Source organism: Pimephales promelas, chromosome 2 (assembly GCF_988280905.1).
Source record: "Pimephales promelas chromosome 2, fPimPro1.hap1.1, whole genome shotgun sequence".
Classification (NCBI taxonomy): Eukaryota; Metazoa; Chordata; class Actinopteri; order Cypriniformes; family Leuciscidae; genus Pimephales; species Pimephales promelas.
In genome coordinates this window covers 37,555,751-37,572,045 of record NC_142770.1, presented here as the reverse complement: position 1 = coordinate 37,572,045, position 16,295 = coordinate 37,555,751, and the positions used below count along the sequence as shown (strand labels likewise).

The 16,295-nt window shown below is 38.6% G+C and overlaps 1 pseudogene; it reads left to right on the top strand.

The window, feature by feature from the left end:
* Positions 1 to 839: 839 nt before the first annotated feature.
* LOC148997333 (uncharacterized) overlaps positions 840 to 16,295 on the top strand; it is a 33,033-nt pseudogene continuing 17,577 nt past the window's right edge.

Below are 16,295 nucleotides of genomic sequence, written 5' to 3'. Positions count from 1 at the left end.
ACTGCTAAATTCAAAATTTCAAATCTGCTTTGGCGCTTTGACTGGCACTGAGGCAGAGACAGACATGCTCAGTGCTCATCATTTATTGAAAATGTTCAGTGTATTTTAGATTTCATACACTTTAAATGACAATACACAACAACAAAAATACTAGTAAAAACTAAACAGTTTGTTATTGCACACTAATATCTTTACCAGCAAGATCACCTTTTTATAATAACCTAAACATTATGTAATATTTAATTCGAGTCAAATCAAACACATTGTGTAGATAAAACGTCCGTTTCACACCCCAAGCGTCAGCAGCACTTTCGGCGTGCATGTTAATCAGTGAGTGCATTCATACCGGGTCGGGAGCAGGAGCAACGCGTGAGCGTCGAGCAGGTGCGTTGTGTGAGCGTCGAGCAGGAGCGTCGCGTGAGGAGAAGTGAAAGCGGGGGTTACCGTCATATATTCCGGGAGACATGGATGATCGTGCATGTTGTATATCCAGCAGGCTCTAAGTCGAGCTCCATCAGTGTTAAGCATTGTAAACAAATAATGGCGACGCCCGTCCGTGATAACCATGGTGATAACTTACCGATTAATTATTATCTTTTTTATTTTTAAGTATTAAAACCACATTAGGAGTTCCCTTGCATATATTTAACAATGTAGTTAACAATTGTGTAAATATTTTGTATAAAAAAATAAAAGAGATTGTAACGGTCATGCATTGCGAGTCTTTTTTTTCCGCTGACAAGTGATGTAGAGCTGACGTCACCGTTACCTCACACTCGCTTCTGATTTAAGACACAACTTTTTATCAAGTTCACTAGCTTTAAAGTTCTTCAGAAAAAATGACAGAAAATATATATAAAAGAAGACAACTGACAAACAAGGAAATTGAGGAGATTTTTTTTAATTCTGATGAGGAGATTTTTGACAGCGAGGCAGAAAGTGACAGCGATGAAGATCTTCCCCCAAATCTTGAAGCTCTTGACGACATTGAAGAAGAGACAACACCCGTCCATGTTGTACCTATGTCAAATGAAGCAGAAGAGGTAAGCTCATTTTCATGGAAGGCAACCAACCTTTTTAATCCTCCTGGCCCAGGCACTTTTGACAACCAGCAGCGTGGTGTACAAAATCCACCAGAATCGCCCAGTGAGGTCAATTGTTTTAAATTGTTCCTCACAGAAGAAGTCATCGGAGAAATAGTGGAGGAAACAAACCGCTATGCCTCTGACTTGCTAGAAAAGGAAGTTAAAGGAAAACTAGCTAAATGGGTTCCAACAAATATCCCTGAAATGTACACCTTTTTAGTGTCAGTGCTCCTAATGGGGGTGATCAAAAAACCATCACTTCGTGATTACTGGAGCACAGACCCCATGCTCTTGACACCATTTTTCGGATCTTTGTTTTCTCAGGACCGCTTCCTTCTGCTCCTCCGCTGTCTACACTTCGCAAACAATGCGACAGCAGTTTTCAATGACCCGCTGAAAAAAATAAGAAACATATTCACTGCTCTCACGTCCTCCTTTCGTCGCATTTTTGTCCCATACAGGGATCTGTGTGTGGATGAGTCTCTGATGAAGTGGAAAGGCAGGCTGGCATTTCGTCAGTTCATTCCATCTAAACGACACAGATTTGGGGTCAAGTTCTTTGTTTTGTGTGATGTGCTAACTGGTTATGTGCAGGACATGATCATTTACTCCGGATCTACCACTGACATCCAACATTACCAAGGACTTGGGATTTCTGGGTCTGTTGTGATGACACTTCTGGCACCTTACCTTGGAAAAGGTCATGTTCTTTATGTGGACAATTGGTACAGTAGTCCCACACTTTTCCAGCACCTCTTGTCACTTGCCACTGGAGCTTGTGGGACTGTGCGGGCAAACAGGAAAGGGATGCCAAAGTTCACCTGTAAGATGACAAAAGGTGAGGTTGAATTTAAAGAAAATGGATCACAGTTGGCAGTAAAATGGCATGACAAGAGGGATGTTCATGTCCTTACCACAGTCCACCCAACTGGTATGGCAGCCACAGGGAAGCTCGATCACATCACTGGGCAACCAAAGATGAAGCCAGTCTGTGTGCTGGAGTATAACAAAAAGATGGGGGCAGTTGACAAAGCTGACATGATGACTGGTTTTCATGAATGCACCAGAAAATCTACCAAGTGGTACAAGAAGATCTTTTTTCACCTACTTGACACTGTTTTACTCAACAGCCACATCGTCTACCGGCAAATTACTGGTAAGAAATAGATACACATAATCTAATAATAAATATAAACAAGATAAACAGGGATAGATTTTAAATTAATGTCACTATAATAAACAGACCACACCGTCACTTACTATTCTATTCTCCTCTTGATGTGCTCTACTATGAGTAGGAAAAGAAATCACCTCCCTGCAATTCAGGACAAACCTGATGAGAGGGCTGCTGGAGGAGTACAGCACAATGCGGTGTCCAGCCAAAGGAGGACGCCCTGCCTTAGACACTCCACTGCGCCTTACAGCCAGGCATTTCCCATCTGAAGTCCCACAGACCACTTCCCAGGGCAGCAAGACCAGACGTCACTGCAAGGTCTGCCTCTCCAGCACACGCAAGAGCAAGCAGAGGCGCCTCACCAAGCACATGTGTGTGTCATGCAACACTCCCTTGTGTGCTGTCCCATGTTTTGAGGAGTACCACACACTGAAGCATTATTAAGCCTGTAAAAACTCAGAGTATAATCATTAATTTATTATTCTATTTTAATTAATCTACATTAATCTATTTTGATTATTATTAATTGTAATTATATTTGTAATCTGATTTGTAATTAAATTAATAAATATAAATGTATAACATAGTTTGTTTGAAACCAAAACATTTACCAAAAGTCAGAGTATATTTATTGAATTTGTTTATGATTATACTTTTTTGATTGTTATTCATTGTAAATATATTTGTAATTGGTTTTGTAATTATATTAGTAAATAAGGACATTTGTAAATTTTACCTTACATTGAAATAGGTTTAATAAAACATGTATGAAATGTGTACATTTTGTGATTTCTTTTTAACAAAAGTCATACGTTTGAATTGCATGAATCTTATACTGTATCTCTCACCAGCAAAGCTGAGAAAAGCTAAATGTTATTTGACATTGTTAAATTACATTTCCCTAATATTATATATCTACAAAACATTTGAGCAAGCTAATGGGAAGTGAGGTGTGACCATAGACTAGATGGATAATTATAATATTATAATATATAGTCACACCTCACTTACCATTAGCTTGCTCAAATGTTTTGTAGATATATAGAGAAAAATAATTTAACGATGTCACACCATGTAGCTTTTTCTCTGCTTTGCTAGTGAGAGATATAAAACTTAGTAACAATATTAATAAACTGATGTAAAACATTTAACGCCAAATATGTGCTTTTATTCATGTTACAACGTATCAATTCAACTGAACCCCTACTTCGCCTGCTGAATGCACGGCATTGACAGAGAAACACAACATTATTAGGCATGTGAACCTCCACATTTATGAGCACTGTCCGTTTTATAAGATAATTTCCATAAAATAATATCTTTATTCACATTTATTACATGCTTTGAAATAATTCTAGATGCTTCCGAATAATAATAAAAAAACTAAAATATAACTTAACTCACCGATTGCCACGCAGCTGTTGTGAGGAAAGCCCCGTGTCCAAACGAAATTCAAAGCAGTGGGGGGATAAACAGAAGCAAGCATATCAACCATAGTCTGTGCATGCTAAAAAATATATTTGAGAGGATTTGAATAAAAAATAAAACGAAACATCCAAACCACTCACCTGCAGGTGGTTATCCATCGTGCGCGCCATTGTGACTGTGCGAAGTGTCACGTGACACAGTTGATGCGTCGCCATGGAAATTAGAACGCGAGTCATTGCATAATAACGGTCGCAGAAAAAAACTCACGCCAGGCTGCCAGTCTGAATATTCAGAACGTACGTGTGAAAGGGTTAAATCTGATAGTAACTAAATAAAAAAAAAATAAAACACTTCAGTGTGCCGACGCACGGACTGAAGGTAAACAGGTTAAATGGGTCAATTACTTGCAACATCACTTGTTAAATCAGGCACAATTGTCAGAACAGACTGCTTGGTAGTTGACAAACAAGTGCAACCATCAAATTGACGAATTGAGACATTCTTAATTGTGTACCACTTCCCGGTCACAAGGATATCTCCTCCTCAGACAGTCAACAATAATCCACTGGTTTTATCTGCCACTTCATAGGGTCGTCTTAGCAATCTTTGATTGCTGCGAGTCATTGACTGTGTATCCTCAGTCAACTGGATCACTTTACTTGTAACATTCACCTAAAATACAAAAAACATGATTCAAAAAATGGTTAAACTAACAAACAATCTCTTTTCTTGGCATCAATAACCTTAAAGGTGCCCTATAATGTGAAATTGAATTTATGTTGGCATAGTTACATAACAAGAGTTCAGTACATGGACATGACATACATTGAGTCTCAAACACCATTGTTTTCTCCTTCTTACTTAAATCTCGTTTTTGAAAAACACCTGAAAAACAGGCGAATCTCCACATAATACCGACTCTGACGTAAAAGTCGGGATCGTTAATATGTATGACCCAAAATATTTGCATATGCCAGCCCATGTTCAGTGACAGACGAGACGGAGCTGCGCAGCCGAAGCATGGCAGTTGATCAGTGTTTGGATGTACACATGAATACAAAAGTATTTTTTAGTTCCTTCATCCGAGCCTCTGAAGAAACAATGGGTTAATTTTATTTTCTCTGGAAATTTCCAAACATTTCACTGAAGACTGTTTCCTTAACTTCCCAAGAGCTGGCCTCGGATCGAGCTGATGTGTTGTTGTTGTTCAAGTTCAGACAGGTAACGTTAATCTTTCACTCAAAATCGTTCAATACTGTTTATGCATCAGTAAGTCAAACCAGGGACTTCACATCGTTTCTTTTAGTAGGATGAAAAAATAATAATTGTGAATAAATTATATACAGAAAGCGATCAATATCTTTCCACACAGCGCGAGTTTATCTGGACACTTGCCAAACTCGTTATGAATTCAATGACGCACGTTACACTGCACAACGAAGCTCTTACTGTATTACATGATCGTGTTGGCATTGGTGAAAAAGCATTAGACTAGAGAGAGCAGAAACTGCATTACAATGATAAGATCTTCATTCTCGCGATCGACAGACTGTCTGTCCTCTGCTTGCTCAGCACAGCAACATTTTATGTGATGGGAATAGATCTAAATACTTCAAAAACATCTCACGATTCGTTAATCTCGATTGCTGTAATAGTAAAAACGTATCATAGCAGTAGTAAAATTATTCATATGCAGACACGCCCCTTCAAACCGGGTGTTCAAATCAGAGGCTAAAATCAGGCTAGGAAAAATGCCTTTTATTTCTAAATTATGACTATTTTTGATCTAAAAAACATACTAACATTATAAGGGCAACCCAGGAAACATAATAAAATAATAAAAAAAAACATTATAGGGCACCGTTAATGTCTTGTTTCCACTGAGCGGTACGGTAAAGTACAGTACAGTACAAGTCAGATCGGTAAACCATGATCCGGCTTGCGGTTCCACTGCCAACACTACCCTTACTTGATAGGTGTGGTGTTTGCCGGAATGAAACGATCAATGTTTCAACGATTTTCGTACTAAGAAAGCGACATAGTAAATAACAAAAGATGACGGACAGCAGATCTTGTTCTTGTTTCTCAACATGTTTTTCACAAGAAACAAGCGCTGGCATTAGGCGTTTCTCGATACCAAGTAGAGTCCGACTCAGGAGAATGATCCCGAGGATGCGAGTCCAGTAATTCTGCTAATGGAAAAGCGTTCTCGAATGCACCACTCAGGTCGCTCTGCTACTCCGGTTATCTCTGTATGTACATTTTAGGCAACAATAAAACGAAATATGTTATAAAACACCACTCTACTTCTTTTCGATTTCATTTCAATAGATTTTAAACATAATAAGCACACAAATGTGGTTCAGGCAACGTATAGCCCAGAGGTACTCAACAGGCGGCCCGCGGGCCTTACCCGGCCCATCGGCATTCATTTTATGGCCCGCGACATGCAAAAGATGAATGCAGTTTTTTCTAGCTCAAAGGTTGCTATTACTCTATGTAGGCAGGCTATACCGCGGACACTTTGGATAATCCGTGATTTATTAAAAAAATAAAATAAAATCATCGTCATTGTGATGTGTGTGGAATGTTTAATGGAACTTATATGGGCTAAATAGAGGAATAAATAGAGTCTCCGCTACGGCGACTGAAGTGCGCGCGCGTCCGAGTGAAGACTGCGCGAGCCATGTAGCTGACAGCAGCGGCAACAAACGCTCAGCTTGAGTTCAAAAACATTTTAGCACTAGATCTCTTATTTAAGAGCGAACTAAATTAATGCCCTGCTAGTTAACTGGAGATGTTTTGTTTGGATTAGGTACATCCGTGCCTCAATGTTTCCAAAAGTGTGCTGGGTACAAAATGATTAATGACAAAATCGCCATTGTCTTGTTTTTAACAGCTGACTCGGGTGACGTTAGAGCTGATCCGTGCATCTCTACTCTGCAATGTGTAATTATTGGCTGATGCTCATCTTAAAGGAGCTGTATGAAAGAAATTTATTTCAAATAATCATAAAATGGCCCTGATATGTAACTAGACATTCAGAAATCATGTTCATTTCAAATACTTATATCACTGACAACAGTAGTCCGGCTAGGATATTGTCATTTAAAAAGTGAAGTTGCAGCCCTCAACTGTCATGTTGTGTTTTGGTCTGATGCTCCGCCCTCCACTGATCAACCAATCACGGAGTCAGTAGTGTTGCGGCATTCGGGTTGCCAGCTCTGCTCTAGTTACCACAGCTGCAGATACAAATGTGTCGGATAAAAAAAATTTTGGATGGAGGTTGCTAATTATTTTAATATTTATTTTACTTCTATAGCAAAACAGCTGGTCTTAAAGCTTCAACCTTTCCATGGGTTTTTTAATATAGATTGGGTGAAAGCATTCTACAATAAACTTGGGGCATTGCCAAATTCATTTTCTTTACGGAAAGTTGAGATAGGGGAGATGGAAAAAAGCTATTACAGTTAGACTGCTCTAAGGGACCTGGTTTAGATGGGTTATCTCCTCGGTTTTTACGAGATACCGCTGCCCAAATAGCCCCATATATCTCATATTTTTAACCTGTCTGTTGAAACTGGAGTTTTCCCTCATGACCTCAAGAGGGCCAAGGTAATCCCCCTTTTTAAAAAGGGAAATAGCCACGATCCCGATAACTATAGACCAGTCTCTATTTTATGTACAGTTTCTAAAATATTTGAAAGGCTGGTCAATGAGCAATTAAATGAATACATGAATAAAAACAACTTCATGTTTAAATTCCAATCCGGATTCAGGAAGTCACATTCTACCGAATCATGCCTTCTCTATTTATCTGAAATCATTCACAGGGAAAGAGATAATGGAAAAGAGATCTGTGGAATGGTGTTATTGGATCTGCAAAAGGCATTTGATACAGTGAACCATGACAGACTGATTACCAAACTTGAGGCCTAATGCCGGGTTCAGACTGCATGATTTTCAAAGTAGTCGGGTCGCTGCTCTTTTCACACTGCATGACTATCTTGGCCAGCATTCAGTCACTGCTGTGTTCACACTGGACGATTGATCGGTGACAGAAGGTTTCACACTGCATGACTTTACAATGGGAAAAATCGCCGACAACTCTTCTAGCACGCTGCGCGCAAACTACGTTTCACAACAAACACACGTGAGATGTGAAAAGGAAACAACGCAAACATCACACGTGCTAGACCGAGTTCTCACGTGAGACTTTTTTCTTTTTCGACCCGGTTGTGATACAGCTCAGATGAAACGTCAAATAAACGTGGGTGCTCCTGCCAAATTTTTACTCATTTTTCTTCCATTTCTTGGGTCCAAATAGACCGTGAAGAAATCTTTTTTTCTGAATCAATGCCATGCATGTTGATATATGATCTATAACTCCTCCCCGAACTCCCTGCTGCTCTGTATCTTGCTCTCTCACTGGCTGCCGGTAATCACCGATGTAGTTTTCAGTCAAAACACTTTTCACACAGCAGGATTTTGAATCGCCGACAGGTCCAGATATTTAGCATGCCAAATATCTCACGGGCGTCGGCGACTCGTCGGTGATTCTCTTTTAGATCGCGTCTTTGCTCATTCACACTGCGTGATTGTCACTCGCGTGAACGAGCGCCGATTTGCCTGTGATTTCGGGCATTTTGGCGATATCTCAAAACCTGTCGGCGAGCCAAAATTGTGGCTAAAATCATGCAGTCTGACCTTGGCATTAGGGGCAGACAGCTCCACCTGTAGATGGTTTAGATCTTACCTATCAGGGAGGGAACAACTGGTAGCCTTAGGGGGAGTAATGTCAGATCCTTGTATAATTGAGTGTGGTGTTCCACAAGGAAGTATTCTCGGACCGTCATTATTTTTAACATATAGACCATTTCAAAAGATGTAAACAACATGTGAACTATTTTTATATGCAGATGACTCTGCACTCTTAATGTCTCATAAACAACAATCCATTCTAGAGAGTAACCTGAGTGCTGAGTTATCTTCTGTAAACAACTGGCTGTTTTTAGCTAGAAACTCTACATTTTTAGATTAGGTCAACAATGATCATTTTAGCTAACGCTTTAATTTTAAACCAGTTTGAATATGCATGCACTTCCGGTTGAGTCACGCGTTATTATGTCAAGACTGACCATGACCCATAAAATATTGTATGGTAAAGTCCCAAATCATTTGTTGGGTCTTATTACTAAGGTGAAGGACACACACACACGGTTTAAACTCGTGTAATATATCCAACGCATTCTCATCCCAAAGCGCCATATACAACGCTTTTGCAAAAGCGTAAATATCCAACGCACATGGCACCCTTTAACGTCTAATGAGACGCTTCGGTTATGGTTAAGTTTAGGTATGGTGTAGGGTAAGGGTTAGACCACTAGGGGGCGCCTTCTGCCCAAATATATCTGCGTCTCATTTTACGTTAAAGGGTGCCATGTGCGTTGGATATTTACGCTTTTGCAAAAGCGTCCTATATGGCGCTTTGGGATGAGAACGGGCTCAATATATCAGACCTCTGTCCTTATGCATTCAAGACAATGTTAGGAAAAAAAACATTTGCCTATATAGGGGCAAATATATGTAGCCTGGTTCAACCAGACTCTAGTACATTTCATTTGTACATAGAGTCTGGCCTCTCTCAATTGAGAAACGTTTCCTTCCTTGTAGGCGGGTTCACTATTAAAGTCCAAATCTATTGGATCTGCCCAAAGTCACTCACGATCTGCCATAGCCAATCGCTAACGGGGTGTCGTGAGTGACGTATGTCACGCGCCGAAATGGCTGGAAACAACAAGTCCGAATGATCAGAGGATTATGTTTACAATAGGATTTCAGTCAACGAGCGCCGCAGGTTTTGTTAATCTAGGAACAATTATTAATTCGAAATGTATATTTGACACGAAGGACAGTGATATATTCATTCAACGGTGGAAGCTGTGTCTAATCATTACAAATACGCCGCTGTGGTCGTTTTCTGATCTGCCGCAAATGCTGTAGCAGCTACAGTGAATGATCAGTCTGTCTCTATCTGCAGATGTGTAATAAACAACAATTTTTCATATTACGTCTTATTGTTTCTTAATTACCTTAATTATGGTCTTCAAAGTATGTGTTTGTACATTTTTATGTGGCATTTAGTTTTTTTTATTAAAACAAATCAACCATTGCCATCTAAAACTGAAAATCAAATTTCTTCAAAGTATGGTTTTTCACATTTTTATTTATGACAATTATTTTTAAAAAATCACAACCAATTTGTATGATTTACAACATGTAAAACTGACACACCAACCTCCTGCACGAGTGCACAAAGGGGCTCAAAATGTTCTATTCATCACAAGAATCAGTAAATTTACAGTTGGGAATATGAGCGACTGACACATGACTCCTGAGCGGATCTTCAACAATAGTTTAGCAGCCAGGACTCGGGGCTTCCGAACACCGCGAACACCAGGCTAAACCGTCCGTCCAAAATGTCACGGTCATCGTGCACGAGCTGCCCAGCACAAACTTCCAAACTTTCTGCCTCCTTCACTTGGTCCTCAGTTGTGCAACAAGAGGTGAGACGATAACAATCCGGCTTTAAATTCTGTATATTCGGCAGTTTCTTTTCCAACAACGGACCGAATAGCTTTTCTCACGTCTTTCTCCGCTGCCATTACTGAACTCTAACTGACGCGCTTACATCAACGTCATCTTTCTCAGCCACTCCCTCTATTCGCTGATTGGTCCTACAAAAAAATGATTTCTGGAAACCTAACGATACACAGCAGTACCAGACGTAGTACTGAAGGAAAATGAAATTGAGCGGAAGTGCGTAGGAGGGTGCAGCCAGGCTAAAATATATGTTCAGTGGAACAAGTTAGACCGGCAAATTAAAGTAATCTTAAGCATTAATTCTTTTAAAAAGAGGACCAAGGATTGGTTATTAGAGAGGGTAGCGAAATAGAACCAGGAGCCAGTTACCTGTAATTTACCTGCATCTGTAATTTTGCTTATTTAAGAAAATGTTCGTACAGTATGTTGTCATTGATTATCACACAATATGTAATTGTCTTGTCTTGACATTATGTGTAAGAGGACCACAATGGAAATAAGTCCTGCACTTTATTGCGTTTTAATCCTCGATTGTTGGTCCATTTAAATGTCATTGTTATTATTATTTTTTTTATGTCCCAGTATTACTTTAAATTGGACAAAGACTAGCAAGACGTACCTTGCAGGGAGGTTTTTAATACTCTGAGTATGAACTTTAAAAAAAAATAAATAAATTGTTGCATTAATATTGCTAGAAAACTGTTAATCCACTTTACTGTTCCAGATTTGTTATTTTCACGTTCAGTATTAGCTTACTTTAGATAGGACTAGCAAAAAGACTTGCTAGACTTACCTAGCAAGATAGCTAATTGACTTCATTTCTAAATAAGTAAAAACTGTAAATATTGTCATAAATAAAAGTCTTACCACGCAAGTTGTACTTGTTGCCCTTCACATTTTATGTGGTTTAAATGTGGCCCCCTTGGCATCTGAACTTGAGTACCCCTTGAATAGCCTATTGATTATATTCACTGCATGTATGTACGATATATATTTATAACAAAACTCAATATAAAACACAACCCTGCCTCTTTTCATTTAAATTCAAAATTATTAAACATATTCTAGACAATATGTAATTTATTGCATATTTCAATGGTAAAAATGTTGCAATAAACAACATTACAGATGATCTTATAATAAAAATAAATGACAAAACTATCTATTTTTGTTGAATTTCAGTTTTATCAATAATAGCCATTATAAAAGTATAAGTAAAAGGTACAAAAAGCTATACAGTAAAGCTTTAATAACATAAAGCAAATGTAAGAAAAAATGAAGTGGACGTCGAAGATCTCAAAAATGAAGTTTATTTACAGCATAGCAGTGGCAAGGCACACGAAGCACCTTGGGTTCACCGGCGTCAGAATGAACCCCGAGCTCATCCCAGCGCAAACATTTTATACAGTATTACATCTGTCTTCCCTCTTAGCATGTAAATTAAGCTTTCTCTTAAATGTAAATCAAGACAAACAGATTCGTCTTCTCTATCAGCGTGGAGCTGAAACTCTGTCTTTAAATGTAAATTGAAGAGAACAAGACAAGTGGTGCCTCCGTGTCTGTCTTTGTTATTCCAAACTCTGTCTTTAAATGTAAATTGAAGAGAACAAGACAAGTGGTGCCTCCGTGTCTGTCTTTGTTATTCCAAACTCTGTCTTTAAATGTAAATCGAAGAGAACGATACAAGTGTTAGACTGATACGGTCAAATGTTTAAAGGTGATAATATCTCTCAGAAACTCCCTAATCAAGATGGTTCTTGAATACCCATTGTCTTTCCCACTCTATAGGTGATAACCATGACTCTGTGATTTTGTTTAAGATTGTAAGGAATTGATTCTATGATAAATAAGCTCTTTCAAGTGAAGGAACATTTCAATATAATCTATATTGGAGTGGAAGTTTGATCGGAGCAGACTGTAATTTCTTACACAAACAATTCAGTCAAATATACAAATTCAGCGCTCAAATATATGAAAATTCACTGATCCTTCTGCCCAAACTATTAGGCAGGGAATGAATTATAGATTAACGAGACCAAAGATCGCCTGTTAGGTTTATACAAGACGAACTATATCTCATGTTTAACCACTACAGAGACGTCCGAGTCAGCGGCAAACATCAGAACGACTAGCTGTGGAAAGGCTGTTCCAGGCGGGGGACACGAGCGCGAGCGTCCGGTGATCGCTTGCAATGGATCTCAGTCAAATTATCATAAATCTATAAATAAACCACAGATTTGAGCTTTAAAAAACTACATTCTCACCTGGAAAACTCATAAAACTACATTTACAGTTGTATTATAATAACAGTTGTATTATATTTCAAATTATAACAATAACAATAACAGTAGTATTATATTTCAACTGTTTATTAAAAAATGGCGCTTCTAATGCCATTGTAACACTCGCAAGTGACAATACTCTGTCAACCAATTAAAGTTCTGCAGTGAGTCTAGCTCCTCCTTTTAGTACCGTACCACTGTGCTGGAGTCCAACAAACAACAATGGGTCTATATTACATCTCAGGTACTACGGGTACACACAACAAACATATTAATAAAACACTACTGTAAAAACCCACATGAAATTTGATTTGTAGCATTCATGTGTACATTACACTAACATCAACCTACCCTGTGATATTCTCTTGTATTTTCAAGTATTTGTTGACATGTCCAGTCTTCAACAACAACGTCACCTGAACAATTATCAAATGCAAATTCCAGCCTGCGCACGCAAGTCAACGAAGATGAGCTGTTGACAATGATGTCAACCTGTCCTTTTTTTTTTTTTGTCGTGAAGGGGACAAATCCACCTCACACAGCCTTAGTGGACTCCTACACAAATAACAAACCAACACTGTCATTAATATAATCCTAAATAGACAAATAAACAACTAATAATTACTTGTGTCAAATAAAACACATTCTACTTTAACGTATCACACTTTTTACAATTACCTGTCTTTCTGGGCATTTACAAAACTACTACTACTACTCGGCTGTTTCTTCCTGCCTCCTGCAAAATGACAGTCAAGTATTTATCCCGATTTGCCCCCTCTGTAATACTGAAACATCATGAAGATATCCTTCAACTTGATATTTTGGTCGTTTGTTCTCCATTTTTAATTTCTGGGAAGGGGGGAACAAAAAAACAACAGCAACAACTTGAACATGGATGTGACAATGTGGACATTTTTCTACCAATTAGGCAACATATGACAAACAATTTGTATTTTTCTTATTTGACTGGGACAAAACGAAAAAATGTAGAACTTTATACACATCACTTTTCGCACAAAATTTGCTTTACTTTTGTCCAATTCAGTGCCCCATAGATCTGCTTCGCTCCATACTCAACTAACCTTTTTATACTTCAGAGTTCCTACAGGTTTTTTAAGTTAAATTCAAGTCTTTTTAAGACTTTTGGTGTGTACACTAGGGGTAGACCCGATTAGTCGACTAGTCGACCTTAATGCAATGCCGTGACGCTTTAAGCTTGACGTCGACTAGTCGCGTTGATCATGTGACACTGTATGATTGCGCTAATTTTGATAGTATACGGCCGCGTTGCAGACGACAACAGATGAAGAGCCCAGAGGGTCATTGCAGCAAGAAAGCAGCATTGGCACATAAAGCGTATGGGAATACTTTACTAACGTAGCACCACTATATTGTTGAAAATGAAAGTAAAAGCATGACGCATGCTCACTGTTTTACCGGGAAATAAGAGCAGTCTTTTTTAAAATCATTCAAACATTAGCCTATTTTTTTCATGTAGTTATTTAAACATATTAATGCATCTCTAATTCACCCGCAATCAATTGGAATATTATTTGGTATTACTTAGATCCATCACTAACGTGCAGATGTGAATTTATAGCTTTTTTTTCTTTTTAACCTAAATGATTATGTAAACAGCGGGCTGACAAGAACGGTTTGACCTAATAATATCAAAATTGAAAATGCTGTGGAAACAAAGACACCTACATCTTGGATGCCCTTGAGGTAAGCTAAAACATTTCAAAAATTAATTTCAAAGTGAACAATCCCTTTAAATGTCAATCAACGTCTCTTGTCCTACTAAGGGAATAAATCTGTGCATCCTATTTATTAGGCTTGTATTCCTGGGTTAAGAATTCCCAGGTGGCGTAGTCATTATATTAGACCTATAGCAATTTCGCTTCTCGCCTGTCATTTATTAATTGGTTTCAATTGAACTATATACTCCACAGTGATGAATCCAAAAACAAGCAAACAACCACCCACTTTTTTTTTTGACAAACGCATTACACCAATGGGCCTGCCGATTTACGAGTTTTATGGGCCGTTAAGACGAAGCAAAAACAAAAGACAAACAAAAAGTATGCGATGTATCGAGCCACCGGGAATCTCCCGGTAGTCCCGATGGCCAGTACATGCCTGTCTGTCTGTCTGTCTCCGTTTATCTGTCTTTTCAGTGTTGTTTGTCTCGTTTTACCTGTAATTTCACACACAGTATGTCGTGTGTTGGTCTTTTGACGACGGACTGTGATTCTCCACATAGCTTCACTCTCGTGTCACGAGTCCTTTTGAAAAAATGGTTCAATTAGTTTTAAGAAAACGTTCTAGTATAACAAGTTTAACAGTCCTTTATAAAAACGCAGAACTGAAAGGAATTTCAAAGCAACTTTTTCTTAAGACAGTTCAAGTTCAGTGGAGGAACAAGACACATCTTTCGAATCGTCATTATTCATGGTTAGTAAATACTACTTCATAAAACACTGACAGCTTTTTAACATATTTAACAGTGTCATGATTCCATTTCCATTGATCTAGACTTGTCAAACAGCATTGACACATTGTGTATAGCTTTTTTCATAGCTAACAAAACTCAAAGCAATTATTTGATCTTTTACAGTAATTTTAGCAGATTTAATCAACACAGCTCTCTGAAGCCTCATAGTGTATGTCTGTATTTTTAATAAATAAATTAGATCATGTGAGAATATATTATTCATAATTCAGTCTGTCCACAGAAATATTGTGTCAAACCTCGGCTTGCACATCTGATCACCTCACTTTGAGCTTGCCGCCCATCTGCCTGTTTTTGTGAGTTTATTTGACTCTTGTGTGAAGAATCGACTTTTATGCTGCGTTCACACCGAACGCGAATAGCGCGTCAAATTCGCGCCTGGCGCGTCTAGTTTGACGCTTGACCACTTTGTGTTAATTGAAAGTCAAAGATTTATTTAGTCATTTCAACAATACAGTTGATAGGAATGTGTCTTGACTTGAGTGCTGTTTCACAAAACCAAGATAGCGGATTAAGCCGGGATTTTCCAGATATCCTGGCTGAATTAAGCCGGGACTCGGTTTCACGAAACCAGTAGCGCATACGTTACCATGGCGATTTATTCTGTGCAGCTAGCCTGCTCCAGACCAGGCTAACAGCCAGGCTTAGTCAATCCTCGTGCCTTATCTGTTCAGTCAGCGGTCACGCCGATCAGAAACCAATGTGTTTTGTCAGTTATTCCTTTTGTCATCTGTGTTCAGCGCAATTTTATCAGCCTGCATTAAAATACCTCAGATACATATTGGCATTCAGTCGCCTACTATTATTATTGTAACATTATGATGGTAGCCTAACATTATTAACTATAATAATAATCCATATGGGCAATGTTACTGTTCAGTTGTGTTTTTGAAGACTGCTGTTCTAAGTTTGACAGATAGATCTTTAATATGCTATTGTATGTGATGAGGGAATTAGAGAAATGGCTGATAAAGAAGCAAAAGTTTTGTCAATCAAGTTAGGCAATATAAGTAGCTCTAAACACATGTTTCGTCCTTTACAATGGCATGCCCATTTTTGGACGACATCGTAGATGATGAAGCACTTATATTGAGAACGTGAGAGAGTGAACGTGAAACCTTTCAGACGTGAAGGAGTGTTTCGGGACAGGTCCGACCCATTGGCTTTTCCCGACAATTACCTGCAAGAGCGTTAGGGTAGAGTGGGGGAAA